This window comes from Oncorhynchus keta, chromosome 14 (genome assembly GCF_023373465.1).
Source record: "Oncorhynchus keta strain PuntledgeMale-10-30-2019 chromosome 14, Oket_V2, whole genome shotgun sequence".
NCBI lineage: Eukaryota > Metazoa > Chordata > Actinopteri > Salmoniformes > Salmonidae > Oncorhynchus > Oncorhynchus keta.
In genome coordinates this window covers 32643005-32663815 of record NC_068434.1, presented here as the reverse complement: position 1 = coordinate 32663815, position 20811 = coordinate 32643005, and positions in this window count along the sequence as shown.

Genomic DNA, 20811 nt, shown 5'->3' with positions numbered 1-20811 from the left:
CAATTCATCTTGATGGTTGTACAGTCATCTCAAATAAAACTGCGAAGGACCTCGGCGTTACTCTGGACCCTGATCTCTCTTTTGACGAACATATCAAGTATATTTTAAGGACATCTTTTTTTCCATCTTTGTAACATTGCAAAAATCTGAAACGTTTTCTAAAAAATAATATGCAGAAAAGCTAATCCATGCTTTTGTCACTTAGACTACTACAATGCTCTACTTTCCGGCTACCTGGATAAAGCATTAAATAAACTTCACTTAATGCTAAATGCGAGTAATATCATTTTATCATATTACTCCAGGCTGATTTCAAGGTTTTACTGCTAACCTACAAAGCATTACATGGACTTGCTCCTACTTATCTCTCTAATTTGGTCCTTCCGTACATACCTACACATATGCTACGGTCTCAAGACGCAGGCCTCCTTATGGTCCTTAGAATTTCTAAGCAAACAGCTGGAGGCAGGGCTTTCTCCTGGAGCCCAATTTTTATGGAATTGTCTGCCTATGAATGCAAGAGCCGCAGACTCGGTCTTGACCATTATTTATTTACTGAAGACTCATCTCTTCAGTAGGTTTTATGATTGAGTGTCGTCTGGCCCAGGGGTGTGAATGTGAACGGCCAGGCACTGGAGTAACGAACCGCCCTTGCTGTCTCTGCCAAGGCGGCTCCCCTCTCTCCACTGGGATTCTCTGCCTCTGACCCTATAATGGGGGTTTAGTCACTTGCTCACTAGTGCTCTTTCATGCTGTCCCTAGGAGGGGTGCATCACGTCTTGCCAGGATTTCTTCGCTATGCTCAACTTGAGTGGGTTGAGTTACTGACCTGATCTTCCTGTCCAGTCTTGCGCCCTCTCGGGCTCATGCGTTGGGGGAGATCTTCGTGGGCTATACTCAGCCTTGTCTCAGGTAGGTAGGTGGTCTGTTGACATCTCTCTCTCTCTCTCTCTCTCGCTCTCTCTCTCGCTTTCTCGATCTCCCTCTCTCTCCTCCCAGAGAGAGATCTTATTTGAGTCAGAAAATAATGTTCATTTGAGAGGGAAGATATACAGTACAAAACCTTGCAGGGAGCCTATCAAACTGACAAACTCTAAGACAAAAATATAAACTATTGGAACTGATTCTTAAAAATAACTGATGTTGGCACAAGATTGAAGGAAAGTTGAAGCATAACTAATGAAATTACAGTTAACAAACATGTATGCTTAATCCAGTATAGACTAATGTATAGAATGTATTATACAAGTAAAAAATCACAAATTCTACAGCACAATGGCAGAGTCATGTCTTAAGTGTAAAACTAATAATGATTCACTGATCCATGCTTTCTGGGAATGCTACGAAGTCTGGAAGGTTGAGGTTGAGCTAGAAAGTTGGCTGTCAGAAGTATTATGATGTAAATGTTATTTTAATCTGTCTACATGTTTCAAGACATGGGATATGGGTGGTGTAGTGAGATACCCAATGGGCTGGACAATTCTCTTCTCATCTTTAAAAAACATATACAAAAAATATACAGTATATAATGTATATATATATATATATCACCACCTGTCAAAAGTTTTTAGAACACCTACTCATTCCAAGGTTTTTGGGTGGGAACCACATATGCGGAGATCATCAGTTCACCTACTCTCACAAAGACACGCCGGATGGAACCAAAAATCTCAAATTTGGACTCATCAGACCAAAGAACAGATTTTCACTGGTCTAATGTCCATTGCTCGTATTTCTTGGCCCAAGCAAGTCTCTTCTTATTATTGGTGTCCTTTAGTAGTGGGTTCTCTGTGCTTTGGCCTGTATTATCATAATAACCACAAAGGAGGGGACTTGCAGGTTGGATAATGGGCAATATGACTTAATAAAATGCTTTTTGGCCTCACACGATGCAATGGGCTATTGTAGGTGCTTAGAATAGAGCCAAGTAGGCTTGCTATGCAGCCACCAACTCTTTTCAGGCATGGCCACATCACTGCAAAAGCTAATTCAACCAATCTGACACAGTTAGGTACTTCATTTGCTAATTATAACCTATAGCCTACCCTTGTAGGCCTGTTCTGTGAGTGCACAGCAGCATATTATGTGGATAGGCCACCTCTCATCCCATTGTTTGAAAACAGCCTGCCTGCTGTCTTCATTGTGGGATCAAATTTAACAGCACCCTCGTCACTGCAAGCGAGAAATGACCAGCAAGTTAGATCAAGTGAGCATAAAAGTGAAATAGTCAAGTGTTATTGCTACTTTTATTCTCAAACTCGAGTACTACTTGACCCTTAAGCTAAGAATACTATTTTCTCTGTGAAAATAAAAGGGAGGCACTTGTGGAAATCATTGCCTGCTTTTAGGTCAATAGGATTAAAACAGGGAATGGATGTATCAGAAACGTAAGCTTAGATTAAACCCAGAGAGAAGCAGATGTAAAGGATTAGGCCTACATTAGGACAATTCTGTCACGTTCGTCGTAAGAATGAGTGGACCAACACGCAGCGTGAGTAGAGTTCCACATATTTATTACAGTGAAACTTCAAAACAACAAAGAATAAACGAACGTGCAGTACGTAGCACACATAGGCACTAAACAAAACAATATCCCACAACACAGGTGGGAAAAGGACCACACTAAGCATGATCCCCAATTAGAGGCAATGACCATCAGCTGGCTCCAATTGGGAACCATACTCACATCAACATAGAAAATATAGACTAGAAAAACCCCTAGTCATGCCCTGACCTAAAACACCATAGAGAACCCAGAGGGCTCTATTGTCAGGGCGTGACAAATGCACTCAGTGACATGCTTGAGAAAATGAATATGGATAATAGTAGGCCTTAATACTTAATTTTAAAAAAGTACACAATTATGTAATAGAAAACAACATCCACCAAACTTAGATTAAAAAACAGCTTTATAAAAAGAGGCTTACAAAGAAGTTCAGTTTGATCAAGAAAACCAAACACCAGAAAATGTACTGTTACTTTGTTTGTAGTGGGGGAGATATTGTAATAAACAATAGGGGAAACAGAAGGGAATGAAAATTATTTGATGGACACCATAGGAGAAGGTTATGCAATGCTGAATATTAACCATTCTAGAAATGTATAGTGTCATCCTGTATTGTATGATTTGGACAGTAGGATAATTGCCAGTTATAGTTGACACCTTTTTTTGGAGGAATTAAAAGGACTGAAGGCTTGCTTCTCTGAAAGCATATAAGAGCTTGTTTTGTTCAGTTAGTAGATTTATAGTGACAGTTTATCAGTGTTTAACATACTCTCTGTTAATCCTTAGTGTGTGCTGCAAAGGTGCAGTGCTCTAGCTGCCACTGGACACATGCTCAGATAGTGGCAGCTGGTAGGGTGCACTCACTGTATGGAGGAGCTGCCTATGGGAGCTACAGGTGTAGCAAGATAGTTTGGCGCATCATGACCGTATCATCAGTGTTTTTGAAAGCTAATGGTGAGATGCCACTAGGTCAGGGGTGGGAAACTTTAATGGGGGTGGGGGGCACAAAAAATCTGAACTCATCTTGAAGGGCCACAGTGGCTCAAGGGTCTGTGTACCAACATCCATACCCACACTTGCAGTCAGAACCAGACATAGCCTTTTGGGGGCCCTAAGCAAAATTTTGTTGGGCACCCCATCTTGCGAGCAAAACATTTTAGTGGCCTCCTCTTGACAGCTGAGAGAAAAAAAATATGTTTTAAAGTACATTTCCTGCAATTCTACACATTTTGCCATGTGGCATAGAGAAAATGTTGCAGTTATAAAGCAAGTTTGCTGAAATTCTACACATTTTGCCTTGGGCAGAGAGAATATTTTGCTATTTTATAACTAATTTCATGCAATTCTTCTCATTTTGTCATGCAGTGGGGAGAAAAATGTGCATTTTTACTGCTAACTTCCTGGAATTCTACACATTTTGCCATAGAATGGAGAGAAATGTTTTCGTTTATTAATATGATATCAGATGATCAAAGGGGGGCCCCCGGTCGATAATTCGACTATGATTACTACAAGTTTAGATAGCTGGCCGCTAGAATAAATTATCAATCTAAAAAAGGTTAGCTGACATGGGCTAATTGAGTGACTGTCGGTGACTGACAAAGCAAGAGCAAAACTGCTGATGCATTTAGAAATTGCCCCCTGTCAACAGTGTGTTTTTTGGAAATTGATCCGCCAGTTGCCCATCCCTGCACTAGGTAATGTCTTGCTTCACTATTTGACAAAATTCTTTAAGATGTTGTAAAACAGACAGGTGCACCTGGAGATCTCACTGACTCTACTTGACAAAGAATGCAAATGATGACTTTAAGCATTTTGGAATACCAAATTGGGGATCTGAGGGGGTACATTTTTCCTTCACCACACACTGAGTTGCGTTTTAAAATAGTTTATGAGACATATTATTATTCAAATCTGTCACTAAGCAATCACAGATCATCCCTGGAATGAGACTGCGATCATATGTTTTATTTTATTTTACCAGTGGATTAGGATCTTGATGAGAAGATTGAGATGTTTCAGGGTGAAGGTGACAGAGAATGTAATCATTCCTTTTTGTTGTTTTCCATTCCATAGTTAGAGCCTATCTGCTATTTAAACATCATCATGGTTGCAGGACCTGAATTTCGTGTTCATGGCACCGGGTGGAGCAGCCACTATAACGCTTCGGAGTCAGGTATGCAGGTGTGTGAAACAGGAAAGATTTTGGGACTTCAGGAGCACAGAGAAGAGAACAAAGGTTTGCTTGCACCACAGGACAAACTGGCTCTCTCACATTCCTCTCCTGCCCTGGTTAGCTATGGGTTCAAACCGCCCAACCTCATCACTGGCATTGTCAGTTCCATTGCTATGGCTATGTGAAAGGAAAGGGCCCAGAAAGGCTAGAGCACAAAAATGCAAGCATGAAAGCCAGAGGCTCTGCCAACCCTCAAGAAACTTGTCTGATCTCAACTTCCAATTAAATACTGTAACCTTCATCTTTGGAAATGGGTCACAAATCACACATTTTTTAAAATATTGCTAGTAGATTACATCAACAATGACTTGTAATTCCAAATACAGTAACAGGGTAATTTTTACCACAGAAATTAGAGCTCAATTTGCTCATGGGGATGAATTGTATAGACATAGCCAACAGAAGTGCTTAAGTGAAGAGTAAAGATAATCAAAATCAAACCAAAACACATTTTATTGGTTGTGTACACATATTTTGCTGATGTTATCGCAGGTGCAATGAAATGCTTATGTTTCTAGCTCCAACAGTGCAGTAATACCTAACAATACACAAATAAACAATTATAATAACAATTGTGAAATGTATTGAATATAAATATATATAATGGTGTGAAATAGGCAGTATGGACAGTATTTGAATAGAAAAGGTGTGTTCAGCTGTAGTTATATAGGATGAGCCTTGAATACAGTATATATAGGATGAGCCTTGAATACAGTATATAAATAGGAAGTGGGTTAAAACAGTATGTAAACATTATTAAAGTGACCAGTGTTCAATGACTATGAACATAGTGCAGTTGTCACCCCCTAACCTTAGAGAACCTTTTATTTCTCTATTTTGGTTCGGTCAGGGTGTGGCTAGGGTGGGTAGTCTAGTTTTTTATTTTCTATGTTGGCCTGGTATGGTTCCCAATCAGAGGCAGCTGTCTATCGTTGTCTCTGATTGGGGATCATATTTAGGCAGCCTTTCCCCACCTGTTGTTTGTGGGATCTTGATTTTGTATTGTTGCTTTTTAGCCCTACAAAGCTGTACGTTTCGCTGTACGTTCACATTAATAAACATGATGAACGCCTTCCACGCTGCACCTTGGTCCAATCTTACCCAACAACGATCATTACAGAAGATCCCACCACCCACGGACCAAGCAGCGTGCCCAGGAGGAGCAGACATCCTGGACGTGGGAGGATATATTGGACGGGAAGGGATCCTGGACATGGGAGGAAATCCTGGCCGGAAAGGATCGCCTTCCATGGGAGCAAAGGAGGCAGCGAAGGAGCAACATCGATGACACCGGGGTTCGTGGCCACGACGGAAGCCCGAGAGGCAGCCTCTGGTTGGCGGAGCCACGGTGGGAACCAGAACCAACTCCCTGTACTCTCCGTGTGGAGTTGGTCACCGTTCAGGTGCCATGTTTTCCGGTTCTACGAGTGTCTCCAGTGCACCTCCACAGTCCGGTGCGTTCTGTGCCAGCTCCCCACATTTGTCATGCTAAAGTAGGTATCTGTCCAGGACGGGTTGTGCCGGCTCAGTGCTCCTGGTCTCCAGTACGCCTCCAGGTTCCAGTACATCCTGCGCCGGCTCAACGCACTATGTCCCCAGTGTGCCTTTACAGCCCAGTGCGTCCTGTGCCAGCTCCCCGCACTTGCCGTGCGAAGGTGGTCATTTGTCCAGGACTCGTTGTGCCAGCTCTACGCTCCAGACCTCCAGGGCGCCTCCACGGCCCAGTACATCCTGTGCCAGCTCCACGCATCAGGCCTCCAGCAACAGTTCCCAGTCCAGAGCCTCCGGTGATGATCCATTGCACGAAGCCTCCAGTGATGATCCATGACCCGGAGCCTCCAGTGATGATCCATGGCCCGGAGCCTCCAGTGAGGATCCATGGCACGGAGCCTCCAGTGATGATCCATGGCCCAGAGCCTCCAGTGACGATCCATGGCCCGAAGCCTCCAGTGATGATCCATGGCCCGGAGCCTCCAGTGAGGATCCATGGCACGAAGCCTCCAGTGATGATCCATGGCCCAGAGCCTCCAGTGATGATCCATGGCCCGGAGCCTCCAGTGAGGATCCATGGCACGGAGCCTCCAGTGATGATCCATGGCCCAGAGCCTCCAGTGATGATCCATGGCCCGGAGCCATGGGCAGGGTACTGGGCCAAGGCCGGCTAGTGGTGACTATTTAACAGTCTGATGGTCTGGAGGTAGAAGCTGTTTTTCAGTCTCTCTGTCCACAGCTTTGATGTACCTGCACTGTCTCTGCCTTCTAGATGGTAGCGGGGTGAACAGGCCATGGCTCGGGTGGCTGAGGTCCTTGATGATCTTCTTGGCCTTTCTGTGACACCGTGTGCTGTAGATGTCCTGGAGGTCAGACCGTGTGCCCCCAGTGAAGCGTTGGGCTGACCACACCACCCTCTGGAGAGCCCTGCGGTTGTCAGGATTTCTGAAAAGGAGAGCAGATGGTCCTTCCCACTTCCTCTACTTATTTCTCCAACCACCCTCTTGTGAACAAGCATGTGTCTACAAATCCGTATGTATTTCCCACCAGTAGATGATGCATCCTTAGATGATATAAAAACATGTAATTATTTTCCTTAATTCAAGACTCCAGTCTATCAGTCTCATTGCAGTTCACATGAGTAAATATACTGTACCCGTCAGAAGTTTGGACACACCTTTTTAGTTTTGAAAATTTCTACATTGTAGAATAATAGTTAAGACATAAAAACTATGAAATAACACATATGGAATCATGTAGTAACCGAAAAAGTGTTATATTTTATATTTGAGGGATGTAGTCCTCCGGCAGCACTCCACCCCTGCTCCAGTGGCACCTAGCCTACACCTCACGCGTAATGCAGAAAGTCTTGCTGTTTTATAAAAGTCTGACAATCTGTAAAACAAATATATTTTATATTTGAGATTCTTCAAAGTAGCCATGCTTTGCCTTGATGGCAGCTTTGTACACTCTTGGCATTCTGTCAGCCAGCTTCATGAGGTCGTCACCTGGAATGTATTTCAATTAACAGGTGTTCCATGTTAAAAGTTCATTTGTGGAATTTCTTTCCTTCTTAATGCGTTTGAGCCAATCAGTTGTGTTGTGAGAAGGCAGTGGTGGTATACAGAAGATAGCCCTACTTGGTAAAAGTCAATATTGTAAATAAGAATTTGTTCTTAACTGACCTGCCTAGTTAAATAAAGGTAAAAAAAAAGAGAGGCAGAGAGGCTGGCCTGAGAGAGGCTGGACACAAACCCACCGCTGGACCAGACAGGACTGGCAAACAGTGCTCTTCACTGATGAGTCACGGTTTTGTCTCACCAGGGATGATGGTCGGATTCGAGTTTATCGTCGAAGGAATGAGCGTTACACAGAGGCCTGTACTCTGGAGCGGGATCAATTTGGAGGTGGAAGGTCCATCATGGTCTGGGGCGGTGTGTCACAGCATCATCAGACTGAGCTTGTTGTCATTGCAGGCAATCTCAAGCTGTGCGTAACAGGGAAGACATCCTCCTCCTTCATGTGGTACCCTTCCTGCAGGCTCATCCTGACATGACCCTCCAGCATGACAATGCCACCAGCCATACTGCTCATTATGTGTGTGATTTCCTGCAAAACTGGAATGTCAGTGTTCTGCCATGACCAGTGAAGAGCCTGGATCTCAATCTCATTGAGCACGTCTGTGAACTGTTGGATCGGAGGGTGAGGGCTAGGGCCATTCCCCCCCAGAAATATCTGGGTACTTGCAGGTGCCTTGGTGGAAGAGTGGGGTAACATCTCACAGCAAGAACTGGCAAATCTGGTGCAGTCCATGAGGAGGAGATGCACTGCAGTACTTAATGCAGCTGGTGGCCACACCAGATACGGACTGTTACTTTTGATTTTGACTCCCCCCTTTGTTCAGGGACACATTATTCAATTTCTGTTAGTCACATGTCCGAGGAACTTGTTCATTTTATATCTGTTGTTGAATCTTATGTTCATGTAAATATTTACATAATATTGCTGAAAATAAACACAGTTGACAGTGTGAGGACTTTTCTTTTTTTGTTTGCCATTTCTATTATGGCAAGCACAGCTCAAATAAGCAAAGAGAAATGACAGTCAAATCAAATTCGATTAGTCACACGCGCCGAACACAACAGGTGTAATAGACCTTACAGTGAAATGCATACTTACGAGCCCCTAACCACCAATGCAGTTTCAAAGAAATATGGATAAGAACAAGAGATAAAAGTAACAAGTAAATAAAGAGCAGCAGTAAAATAGCAATAGCGGGACTATATTCAGGGGGGTGCCGATGCAGAGTCAATGTGCGGGGGCACCGGTTAGTTGAGGTAGTATGTACATGTAGGTAGAGTTATTAAAGTGACAATGAATAGATGACAACAGAGAGTAGCAGTGTTGTAAAGAGGGGGTGGGGGGTGGCCACTGCAAATAGTCTGGGTAGCCATTTGACGAGATGTTCAGGAGTCTTATGGCTTCAGGTAGAAGCTGTTTAGAAGCCTCTTGGACCTAGACTCTTTGACATTTTTAGGGCCTTTCTCTGACACTGCCGGGTATAGAGGTCCTGGATGGCAGGAAGCTTGGCCCCAGTGATGTACTGGTCCGTTCGCACTACCCTCTGTAGTGCCTGGTGGTCGGAGGCCGAGCAGTTACCATACCAGGCAGTGATGCAACCAGTCGGGATGCTCTCGATGGTGAAGCTGTAGAACCTTTTGAGGATCTGAGGACCCATGCCAAATATTTTCAGTCTCCTGAGAGGGAAGAGGTTTTGTCGTGCCCTCTTCACAACTGTCCTGGTGTGCTTGGACCATGTTAGTTTGTTGGTGATGTGGACACCAAGAAACTTGAAGCTCTCAACCTGCTCCACTGCAGCACTGATGATGACAATGGCTACGTGCTCGGTCCTCTTTTTCCTGTAGTCCACAATCATCTCCTTCGTCTTGATCACTTTGAGAGAGAGGTTGTTGCCCTGGCACCACACGGCCAGGTCTCTGACCACCTCCCTGTAGGCTCTCTCATCGTTGTCAGTGATCAGGCCTACCACTGTTGTGTCATTGGAAAATGTCATGTTGGTGTTGGAGTCGTGCCTGACTGTGCAGTCATGAGTGAACAGGGAGTACAGGAGGGGACTGAGCACACACTCTTGAGGGGCCCCTGTGTTGTGGATTAGCGTGGCGGATGTGTTGTTACCTACCCTTACCACCTGGGAGCGGCCCGTCAGGAAGTCCAGGATCCAGTTGCAGAGGGAGGTGTTTAGTCCTAGGGTCCTTAGCTTATTGATGAGCTTTGAGGGCACTTTGGTGTTGAATGCCGAGCTGTAGTCAATGAATAGCATTCTCACATAGGTGTTATTTTTGTCCAGGTGAGAAAGGGCCGTGTGGAGTGCAATAGAGATTGCATCATCTGTGGATCTTTTGGGGCGGTATGCAAATTGGAGTGGGTCTAGAGTTTCTGGGATGATGGTGTTGATGTGAGCCATGACCAGCCTTTCAAAGCACTTCATGGCTACAGACGTGAGTGCTACGGGTCGGTAGTCGTTTAGGCAGGTTACCTTAGTGTTCTTGGGCACAGGGACTATGGTGGCCTGCTTAAAATATGTTGGAATTACAGACGTGAACAGGGAGAGGTTGAAAATGTCAGTGAAGACACTTGCCAGTTGGTCAGCGCATGCTCGCAGTACACATCCTGGTAGTCCGTCTGGCCCTGCGGCCTTGTGAATGTTGACCTGTTTAAAGGTCTTACTCACATCGGCGGTGGAGAGCGTGATCACACAGTCCTCCGGAACAGCTGGTGCTCTCATGCATGTTTCAGTGTTATTTGGCTCGAAGCGAGCATAGAAGTAGTTTAGCTCGTCTAGTAGGCTCATGTCACTGGGCAGCTCTCGGCTGTGCTTCCCTTTGTAGTCTGTAATGGTTTGCAAGCCCTGCCACATCCGACAAGCATCAGAGCCAGTGTAGTACGATTCAATCTTAGTCCTGTATTGACGCTTTGCCAGTTTGATGGTTCGTCGGAGGGCATAGCGGGATTTCTTATAAGTCCCGCTCCTTGAAAGCAGCAGCTTTAACCTTTAGCTCAGTGCGGATGCTGCCTGTAATCCATGGCTTCTTGTTGGGGTATGTATGTACCGTCACTGTGGGTACTAGGTCATCGATGCACTTATTGATGAAGCCAATGACTTATGTGGTGTACTCCTCAATTCCATCGGAGGAATCTCGGAACATATTCCAGTCTGTGCTAGCAAAACAGTCCTGTAGCTTAGCATCTGCTTCCTCTGACAACTTTGTTATTGATCTTTATTGATCTAGTCACTGGTTCTTCCTGCTTAAATTGTTGCTTGTAAGCAGGAATCAGGAGGATAGAATTATGGTCAGATTTGCCAAATGGCGGGTGAGGGAGAGCTTTGTATGTGTCACTGTGTGTGGAGTATAGGTGGTCCAGAGTTATTTTTCCTCTGGTTGCACATTTAACATGCTGATAGAAATTTGGTTAAAAGGATTTAAGTTTCCCTGCATGAATTAAAGTGTCTGGCTACTAGGAGCGCCACCTCTTGTTTGCTTAGGGTGGAATACATCTCATTCAATGTTGTCTTAGTGCCAGCCTCTGACTGTGGTGGTATGTAAATAGCTACAAAGCATACAGATTAAAACTTTGGTAGGTAGTGTGGTCTACAGCTTATCATGAGATACTCTACCTCAGGCGAGCAATAGCTCGAAACTTCCTTAGATATCGTGCACCAGCTGTTGTTTACAAAAATACATAGACTGCCGCCCCTTGTCTTACCAGAAGCCGTTGTACTATCCTGCCGGTACATTGTATAACCAGCCAGCTGTATGTTGATGTTGTCGTCGTTCAGCCACAACTCCGTGAAGCATAAGATGTTACTGTTTTGAATGTCCCATTGGTAGTTTAATCTTCCGCGTAACTCGTTGATTTTATTGTCCAAAAGATTGCACATTTGCTAGCAGAATGGAGGGAAGGGGGGGTTTATTCGACAGCCTATGAATTCTCAGAAGGCAGCTCGACCTTCGGCCTCTCTTTCTCCACCTCCTCTTCACGCAGATCACGGGGATCGGGGCCTGTTCCCGAGGAAGCAGTGTATGTGGGGGCTGTGCTTTGGCAAAGTGGGTGGGTTTATATCCTTCCTGTTTGGCCCTTTCCGGGATGGGGCCACAGTGTCTCCTGACCCCTCCTGTCTCAGCCTCCAGTATTTATGCTGCAGTAGTTTAAGTGTCTGGGGCTGGGTCAGTTTTTTATATCTGGAGTTCTTCTCCTGTCTTATCTGGTGTCCTGTGTGAATTTAAGTATGCTCTCTCTAATTCTCTCTTTCTCTCTTTCTTTCTCTCTGAGGACCTGAGCCGTAGGACCATGCCTCAGGACTGCCTGGCATGATGACTTCTTGCTGTCCCCAGTCTACCTGGCCGTGCTGCTGCTCCAGTTTCAACTGTTCTGCCTAGAAGGCCAGCATCGCGGAGTCGCCTCTTCACTTTTGACGTTGAGACTGGTGTTTTGCGGGTACTATTTAATGAAGCTGCCAGTTGAGGATTTGTGGGGCATCTGATTCTCAAACTAGATACTCTAATGTACTTATCCTCTTGCTCAGTTGTGCACCGGGGCCTCCCACTCCTCTTTCTATTCGGGTTAGAGCCATTTAGCGCTGTTCTGTGAAGGGAGGAGTACATAGCGTTGTATGAGATCTTCAGTTTCTTGGCAATTACACACATGGAATAGCCTTCATTTCTCAGAACAAGAATAGACTGATGACTTTCAGAAGAAAGTTCTTTGTTTCTGGCCATTTTGAGCCTGTACTTGAACCCATAAATGCTGATGCTCCAGATACTCAACTAGATACTGACACATATATATTTATTCTGTAATCAGAACAACAGTTTTCAAGTTAATTTTCTTGGTTGTTGGTGCATTGGGGGGATTCTTGGCGGTGGGGAATGGAATGAATTGTATTTTTTATTTTTATTTTTTTATTGGGGGGACTGTGGGCGGGGTCTCGGATGGTTGATGGGCAGCTATTGGGAAACTGTGGGGGGGATCTTGGAAGGTTCGCGTCCCCATTTGTGGCCTTATGGGAGACCTGTCGATATGCCCTTGAGCAGGGCATTGGCCCTGGATACTTCTGCGTGTCGCTCTGAATGGAGTCTGTTGGATGGATGGCTGGCGTGGTGTAGTTGTTGAGCTGCTTCACTGCAAGTATATTGTATGTTTTGTATTCAATAAAAAAAGCTGTCAACAAAGGCAAAGTGTGGCTACTTTGAAGAATCTAAAATATATTTTGATTTGTTTAATACTATTTTGGTTACTACATGATACCATTTGTGTTATTTCATAGTTTATGTTTTTACTACAAATAAAGAAAAACCCTTGAATAAGTAGTTGTGTCCAAACTTTTGACTGGTACTGTATGTATTTGTTTCACCAAATTATATGACTACTAGAATACACTATTGAACAAAAGTACATTTAAAAAAAGTTTGATTGGATTCTGAGAGCCAATGGAACACAACATCCCCTGCTGGGCAGGAAGCAGCATGTCATCACCACTGACTTGGCTCATATGCCTCTCATCATTACCACAGAAAGCAGGTCTGTCTATGAAATAGGAGCAATTCTCATAAACCTACACTCTTAATTCCTTGTTGTCATTATGAAATAGGAGCAATTCTCATAAACCTACTCTCTAATTTCTTGTTGTCATTGTAAGCTTTCTGAAAGAAATAACATTTCTTTAAAAAATTGTGACCATCTTCAGTGTTGCAGTGACAAACTACACTTTCAGTTTGCTCACTAGAAAGCAGTTTAGGTGAACAAAACATGAGAAATGATCTCCCGAGCGGTCTATGACCACACAATATAATGTTTTTTTTTGTCTTTTTTCCCAAACTTTGTATTTATTTTTGGGTAATTCTTCAAAAACAAATTGTTATGTAGAATTCCCTTTTAAATATGACATCAAATTTTGGGAGCCAAGCTGGATATAATAAACCTAATATTTATAATACCAGGAACAATGCCACAACACAGCCAGTGTTTTTTATGAGTTGTCCTCACAAACAGACTGTTTTACTTAGCAACTGTAGTTTACATATTGTCACGAATCCCGCAGAGGATGGTGCCTCTTCCTGTTAGGGTGGCGCTCGGCGTCGCCGGCCTACTAGCTGCCACCGATCCCCTTTTCTGTTTCATTTAGTGTTGTCTGATTAGTTGCACCTGTTTCTTGTTTAGGTTTTGGGCTATTTAAACCCAGTAGGCCCACCGGCTTCTGTGCAGGCTTGTTTTTCTGTATTTGGTGTGTGTTATTTTGTGGATTTTATTTTCCCGAACCGTTTCGTCCTGTTTGTTTTTGGATTGGGTCTTTTAGCGCCTGTGTGTGTGGCGTTGACCGACACTCTGTTGCTTTGGGAATAAATATATATATACACTTATCTACTACCCTGCTCTCTGCGCCTGACTCCTCCACCCACCTCTTCTAGAAGTCCTTACACATATACAAACTAGGTGATGGGGGTAGAACGGTTTTATACAAGACACACACAAGACAACCGAAAGCATTTGCAGATATTGCTAGTTTGGCAATTTGAAGTCATACATCTCTCTCTTTACAGACACAGATTTGTGATGACACACTCTACAGCATATCCCATTAATTTGCTCTGTACACAGAGGGAAATTTAGCATGACACAGTAACACAAACCACGTAGCCCTGTCTTATCCTGTTAGTCTATCAACCTTAACGGTTTACTTTCCTTTCAGAGACAAACTACTAGCCACCTCTACAAAGCAATTACATCTGCAAGTATTTTGGGGTATGTCTCTATAAGCTTGGCACATCTAGCCACTGGGATTTTTGCCCATTCTTCAAGGCAAAACTGCTCCAGCTCCTTTAAGTTGGATGGGTTCCGCTGGTGTACAGCAATCTTTATGTCATATCACAGATTCTCAATTGGATTGAGGTCTGGGCTTTGACTAGTCTCAAATCTCTGGAAGACTGAAACAGATTTCCCTCAAGACATTCCCTGATTTATCACCATCCATTATTAATTCAATTCTGACCAGTTTCCCAGTCCATACCGATGAAAAACATCCCCACAGCATGATGCTGCCATCACCATGTTGTTCTCGGGGTGATGAGAGGTGTTGGGTTTGCGCCAGACATAGCCTTTTCCTTGATGCCCAAAAGCTACATTTTAGTCTCATCTGACCAGAGTACCATCTTCCATATGTTTGGGAGAGTACCTTCTTCCATTTTGGCGAACACCAAATGTGTTTGCTTATTTTTTCTTTAAGCAATGGCTTTTTTCTGGCCACTCTTCCGTAAAGCCCAGCTCTGTGGAGTGTACGGCTTAAAGTGGTCCTATGGACAGATACTCCAATCTCCGCTGTAGAGTTTTGCAGCTCCTTCAGGTTTATCTTTGGTCTCTTTGTTGCCTCTCTGATTAATGCCCTCCTTGCATGCTCTGTGAGTTTTGGTGGGCAGCCCTCTCTTGGCAGGTTTGTTGTGGTGCCATATTCTTTCCATTTTTAACAATGGTTTTAATGGTGCTCCGTGGGATGTTCAAAGTTTCAGACATGTTTTATAACCCAACCCTGATCTGTACTTCTCCACAACTTTGTCCCTGGCCTGTTTGGAGAGCTCCTTGGTCTTCATAGTGCCGCTTGCTTGGTAGTGCCGCTTGCTTGGTGGTGCCGCTTGCTTGGTGGTGCCCCTTGCTTAGTAATGTTGCAGACTGGGGCCTTTCAGAACAGGTGCATATATACTAAGATCATGTGACAGATCATGTGACACTTAAATTTCACACAGGTGGTCTTTATTTAACTAATCATGTGACATCTGAAGGTAATTGGTTGCACCAGATCTTATTTAGGGGCTTTATAGCAAAGGGGGTGAATACATATGCACACACCACTTTTCTGTTTTTTATTTATTAGACTTTTTTGATACAAGTTATTTTTTAGTAGTAAGCTGTGTCATGAGAGGATATGCTCATTACAGGGATACAAGTCCTTTGTGAAATGGCGTGAGGCCAATTACTTGGACCTGAATGTACTGAAGACCAAGGAGCTAGTGGTAGATTTTTAGGAAAAACAAAGATGTTTTAATCCCATTTTTAATAATGGTGAAGAGATTGGCAGTGTTGACTCTAAGTACTTGGGCGTAATAGTGGACAACAAACTGAACTGGAATGAGAGTTCTCAGTGTCAACAAAAAACAACAATCCAGACTGTACTTTTAAAAGAAGCTCAAATCTTGTGATGTATGTGACAAAATGCTTTGTATGTTCTATAGCAGTGTCGTGGCGAGTGTAGTGACCTATGCCATTGTGTGCTGGAAAGATAATTTATCTAAGGAGGACTTAAACAATCTCAACAAAATCATTAAGAAAGCCAGTGCTACAATTGGCTGTAGACTGGAATCGATGCAGGACATGATCATAAAAAGGCTGCAAGTAAAAACACATATGATCATGGACAATGACACACACATACTCCACAGCACTTTAATGCAACAGAGGAGCATTTTCAGTAGCAGGTTCATCCTGCCCTTTATGTTCCACAGAGAGGTTTACACACAGATATGGGGCTTTTTAAAGAGTGGAATTGATTAACTGTTTTAAGTCCTATTGGAAAATGTAGTTGCCCGTTTTTCCCCCAGTGTAGGATAGAAAACAGAACTGGAATCAGACTATTATTTTAGGGATACTATGGTGCATATGCCCTTGTGTCTTAATATGTTCTTTTTTATCATGTGTTGGTCATTGTTACGTGTCCTGTCATTGTAAGTTGTCATAGAAATTACCACCAGAGACACTTGAAGTCTATTAAATTAATCATTCTTTATTATCAGCAGCTGGAGAGGTTCCAACAAACTCAATGAACCAAGTAGTTTATAGCTGTCAGGAGCTCCGCCCTGGCAGTCCCATTAGTTCTCTTATATACTGCTTACACAGACAAGTTATATTTGCATGATTTAGCTAATTCATTATTCATAATTAATTAATTGTTAACGTTTGGTTCATGCATGTGACCAACCAATACCTCACAAAGCTTCTTCTTTTCAAGCTGAGACCTTGAAACTGAGACACCCCTTTCAGATCTTAAAACAATGTTCTGGGCATACTGCCAAATTGCATTATACTGATAGTGAGGATTCCTCCCAGGCACGATCAATCAATCAGTCACTTGCATGAACCCAGCCACATTGGTTATTAGAAAAGCACAAACGTGACATTTTCCTTTACAAATTCATTGATGATGCATGCTGTGATAAAACAATTTCACCAAATTGGGATTCATATTTAATACTCTACTCTCTAGCTAACGTAAGCTTGCTAACATTAGCAAATAAGAGTAACTCAATCTGGTTGCCATCTATTCCACCATTGTCTGGAAAACACTGTTACTAAAAATACACTGCTCAAAAAATAAAGGGAACACTTAAACAACACAATGTAACTCAAAGTCAATCACACTTCTGTGAAATCAAACTGTCCACTTAGGAAGCAACACTGATTGACAATAAATTTCACATGCTGTTGTGCAAATGGAATAGACAACAGGTGGAAATTATAGGCAATTAGCAAGACACCCCCAATATAGGAGTGGTTCTGCAGGTGATAACCACTGACCACTTCTCAGTTCCTATGCTTCCTGGCTGATGTTTTGGTCACTTTTGAATGATGGCGGTGCTTTCACTCTAGTGGTAGCATGAGACGTAGTCTACAACCCACACAAGTGGCTCAGGTAGTGCAGCTCATCCAGGATGGGACATCAATGCGAGCTGTGGCAAGAAGGTTTGCTGTGTCTGTCAGCGTAGTGTCCAGAGCATGGAGGCGCTACCAGGAGACAGGCCAGTACATAACGAGAGGTGGAGGAGGCCGTAGGAGGGCAACAACCCAGCAGCAGGACCGCTACCTCCGCCTTTGTGCAAGGAGGAGCAGGAGGAGCACTGCCAGAGCCCTGCAAAATGACCTCCAGCAGGCCACAAATGTGCATGTGTCTGCTCAAACGGTCAGACACAGACTCCATGAGGGTGGTATGAGGGCCCGACGTCCACAGGTGGGGGTTGTGCTTACAGCCCAACACCGTGCAGGACGTTTGGCATTTGCCAGAGAACACCAAGATTGGCAAATTCGCCACTGGCGCCCTGTGCTCTTCACAGATGAAAGCAGGTTCACACTGAGCACATGTGACAGACGTGACAGTCTGGAGACACTGTGGAGAACGTTCTGCTGCCTGCAACATCCTCCAGCATGACCGGTTTGGCAGTGGGTCAGTTATGGTGTGGGGTGGCATTTCTTTGGGGGGGCCACACAGCCCTCCTTGTGCTCGCCAGAGGTAGCCTGACTGCCATTAGGTACTGAGATGAGATCCTCAGAACCCTTGTGAGACCATATGCTGGTGCGGTTGGCCCTGGGTTCCTCCTAATGCAAGACAATGCTAGACCTCATGTGGCTGGAGTGTGTCGGCAGTTCCTGCAAGAGGAAGGCATTGATGCTATGGACTGGCCTGCCCGTTCCCCAGACCTGAATCCAATTGAGCGCATCTGGGACATCATGTCTCGCTCCATCCACCAACGCCACGTTCCACCACAGACTGTCCAGGAGTTGGCGGATGCTTTAGTCCAGGTCTGGGAGGAGATCCCTCAGGAGACCATCCGCCACCTCATCAGGAGCATGCCCAGGCGTTGTAGGGAGGTCATACAGGCACATGGAGGCCACACACACTCCTGAGCCTCATTTTGACTTGTTTTAAGGACATCACATCAAAGTTGGATCAGCCTGTAGTGTGGTTTTCCACTTTAATTTTGAGTGTGACTCCAAATCCAGACCTCCATGGGTTGATACATTTGATTTCCATTGATAATTTTTGTGTGATTTTGTTGTCAGCACATTCAACTATGTAAAGAAAAAATGATTTAATAAGAATATTTAATTCATTCAGATCTAGGATGTGTTATTTTAGTGTTCCCTTTATTTTTTGAGCAGTGTATAATTTTTTGATATAGCTAACCGACTCTCGGTGTGTTGGCAGTAATGAGGAATGTGTATACAGTGCCTTGCGAAAGTATTCGTCCTTTTGCCACTTTTCAGGCTTCAAACATAAAGATATAAAACTGTATTTTTTTTGTGAAGAATCAACAACAAGTGGGACACAATCATGAAGTGGAACGACATTTATTGGATATTTCAAACTTTTTTAACAAATCAAAAACTGAAAAATTGGGCGTGCAAAATTATTCAGCCCCTTTACTTTCAGTGCAGCAAACTCTCACCAGAAGTTCAGTGAGGATCTCTGAATGATCCAATGTTGACCTAAATGACTAATGATGATAAATACAATCCACCTGTGTGTAATCAAGTCTCCGTATAAATGCACCTGCACTGTGATAGTCTCAGAGGTCCGTTAAAAGCGCAGAGAGCATCATGAAGAACAAGGAACACACCAGGCAGGTCCGAGATACTGTTGTGAAGAAGTTTACATTTAACATTACATTTAAGTCAGTTAGCAGACGCTCTTATCCAGAGCGACTTACAAATTGGTGCATACACCTTATGACATCCAGTGGAAAAGCCGGATTTGGATACAAAAAGATTTCCCAAGATTTAAACATCCCAAGGAGCACTGTGCAAGCGATAATATTGAAATGGAAGGAGTATCAGACCACTGCAAATCTACCAAGACCTGGCCGTCCCTCTAAACTTTCAGCTCATACAAGGAGAAGACTGATCAGAGATGCAGCCAAGAGGCCCATGATCACTCTGGATGAACTGCAGAGATCTACAGCTGAGGTGGGAGACTCTGTCCATAGGACAACAATCAGTCGTATATTGCACAAATCTGGCCTTTATGGAAGAGTGGCAAGAAGAAAGCCATTTCTTAAAGATATCCATAAAAAGTGTTGTTTAAGTTTGCCACAAGCCACCTGGGAGACACACCAAACATGTGGAAGAAGGTGCTCTGGTCAGATGAAACCAAAATTGAACTTTTTGGCAACAATGCAAAACGTTATGCTTGGTGTAAAAGCAACACAGCTCATCACCCTGAACACACCATCCCCACTGTCAAACATGGTGGTGGCAGCATCATGGTTTGGGCCTGCTTTTCTTCAGCAGGGACAGGGAAGATGGTTAAAATTGATGGGAAGATGGATGGAGCCAAATACAGGACCATTCTGGAAGAAAACCTGATGGAGTCTGCAAAAGACCTGAGACTGGGACGGAGATTTGTCTTCCAACAAGACAATGATCCAAAACATAAAGCAAAATCTACAATGGAATGGTTCAAAAATAAACATAACAAGGTGTTAGAATGGCCAAGTCAAAGTCCAGACCTGAATCCAATCGAGAATCTGTGGAAAGAACTGAAAACTGCTGTTCACAAATGCTCTCCATCAAACCTCACTGAGCTCGAGCTGTTTTGCAAGGAGGAATGGGAAACAATGTCAGTCTCTCGATGTGCAAAACTGATAGAGACATACCCCAAGCGACTTACAGCTGTAATCGCAGCAAAAGGTGGCGCTACAAAGTATTAACTTAAGGGGGCTGAATAATTTTGCACACATCATGGGCCTCTTGGCTGCATCTCTGATCAGTCTTCTCCTTGTATGAGCTGAAAGTTTATAGGGACGGCAGGGCTTGGTAGATTTGCAGTGGTCTGATACTCCTTCCATTTCAATATTATCGCTTGCACAGTGCTCCTTGGGATGTTTAAAGCTTGGGAAATATTTTTGTATCCAAATCCGGCTTTAAACTTCTTCACAACAGTATCTCGGACCTGCCTGGTGTGTTCCTTGTTCTTCATGATGCTCTCTGCGCTTTTAACGGACCTCTGAGACTATCACAGTGCAGGTGCATTTATACGGAGACTTGATTACACACAGGTGGATTGTATTTATCATCATTAGTCATTTAGGTCAACATTGGATCATTCAGAGATCCTCACTGAACTTCTGGAGAGAGTTTGCTGCACTGAAAGTAAAGGGGCTGAATAATTTTGCACGCCCAATTTTTCAGTTTTTGATTTGTTAAAAAAAAGTTTGAAATATCCAATAAATGTCGTTCC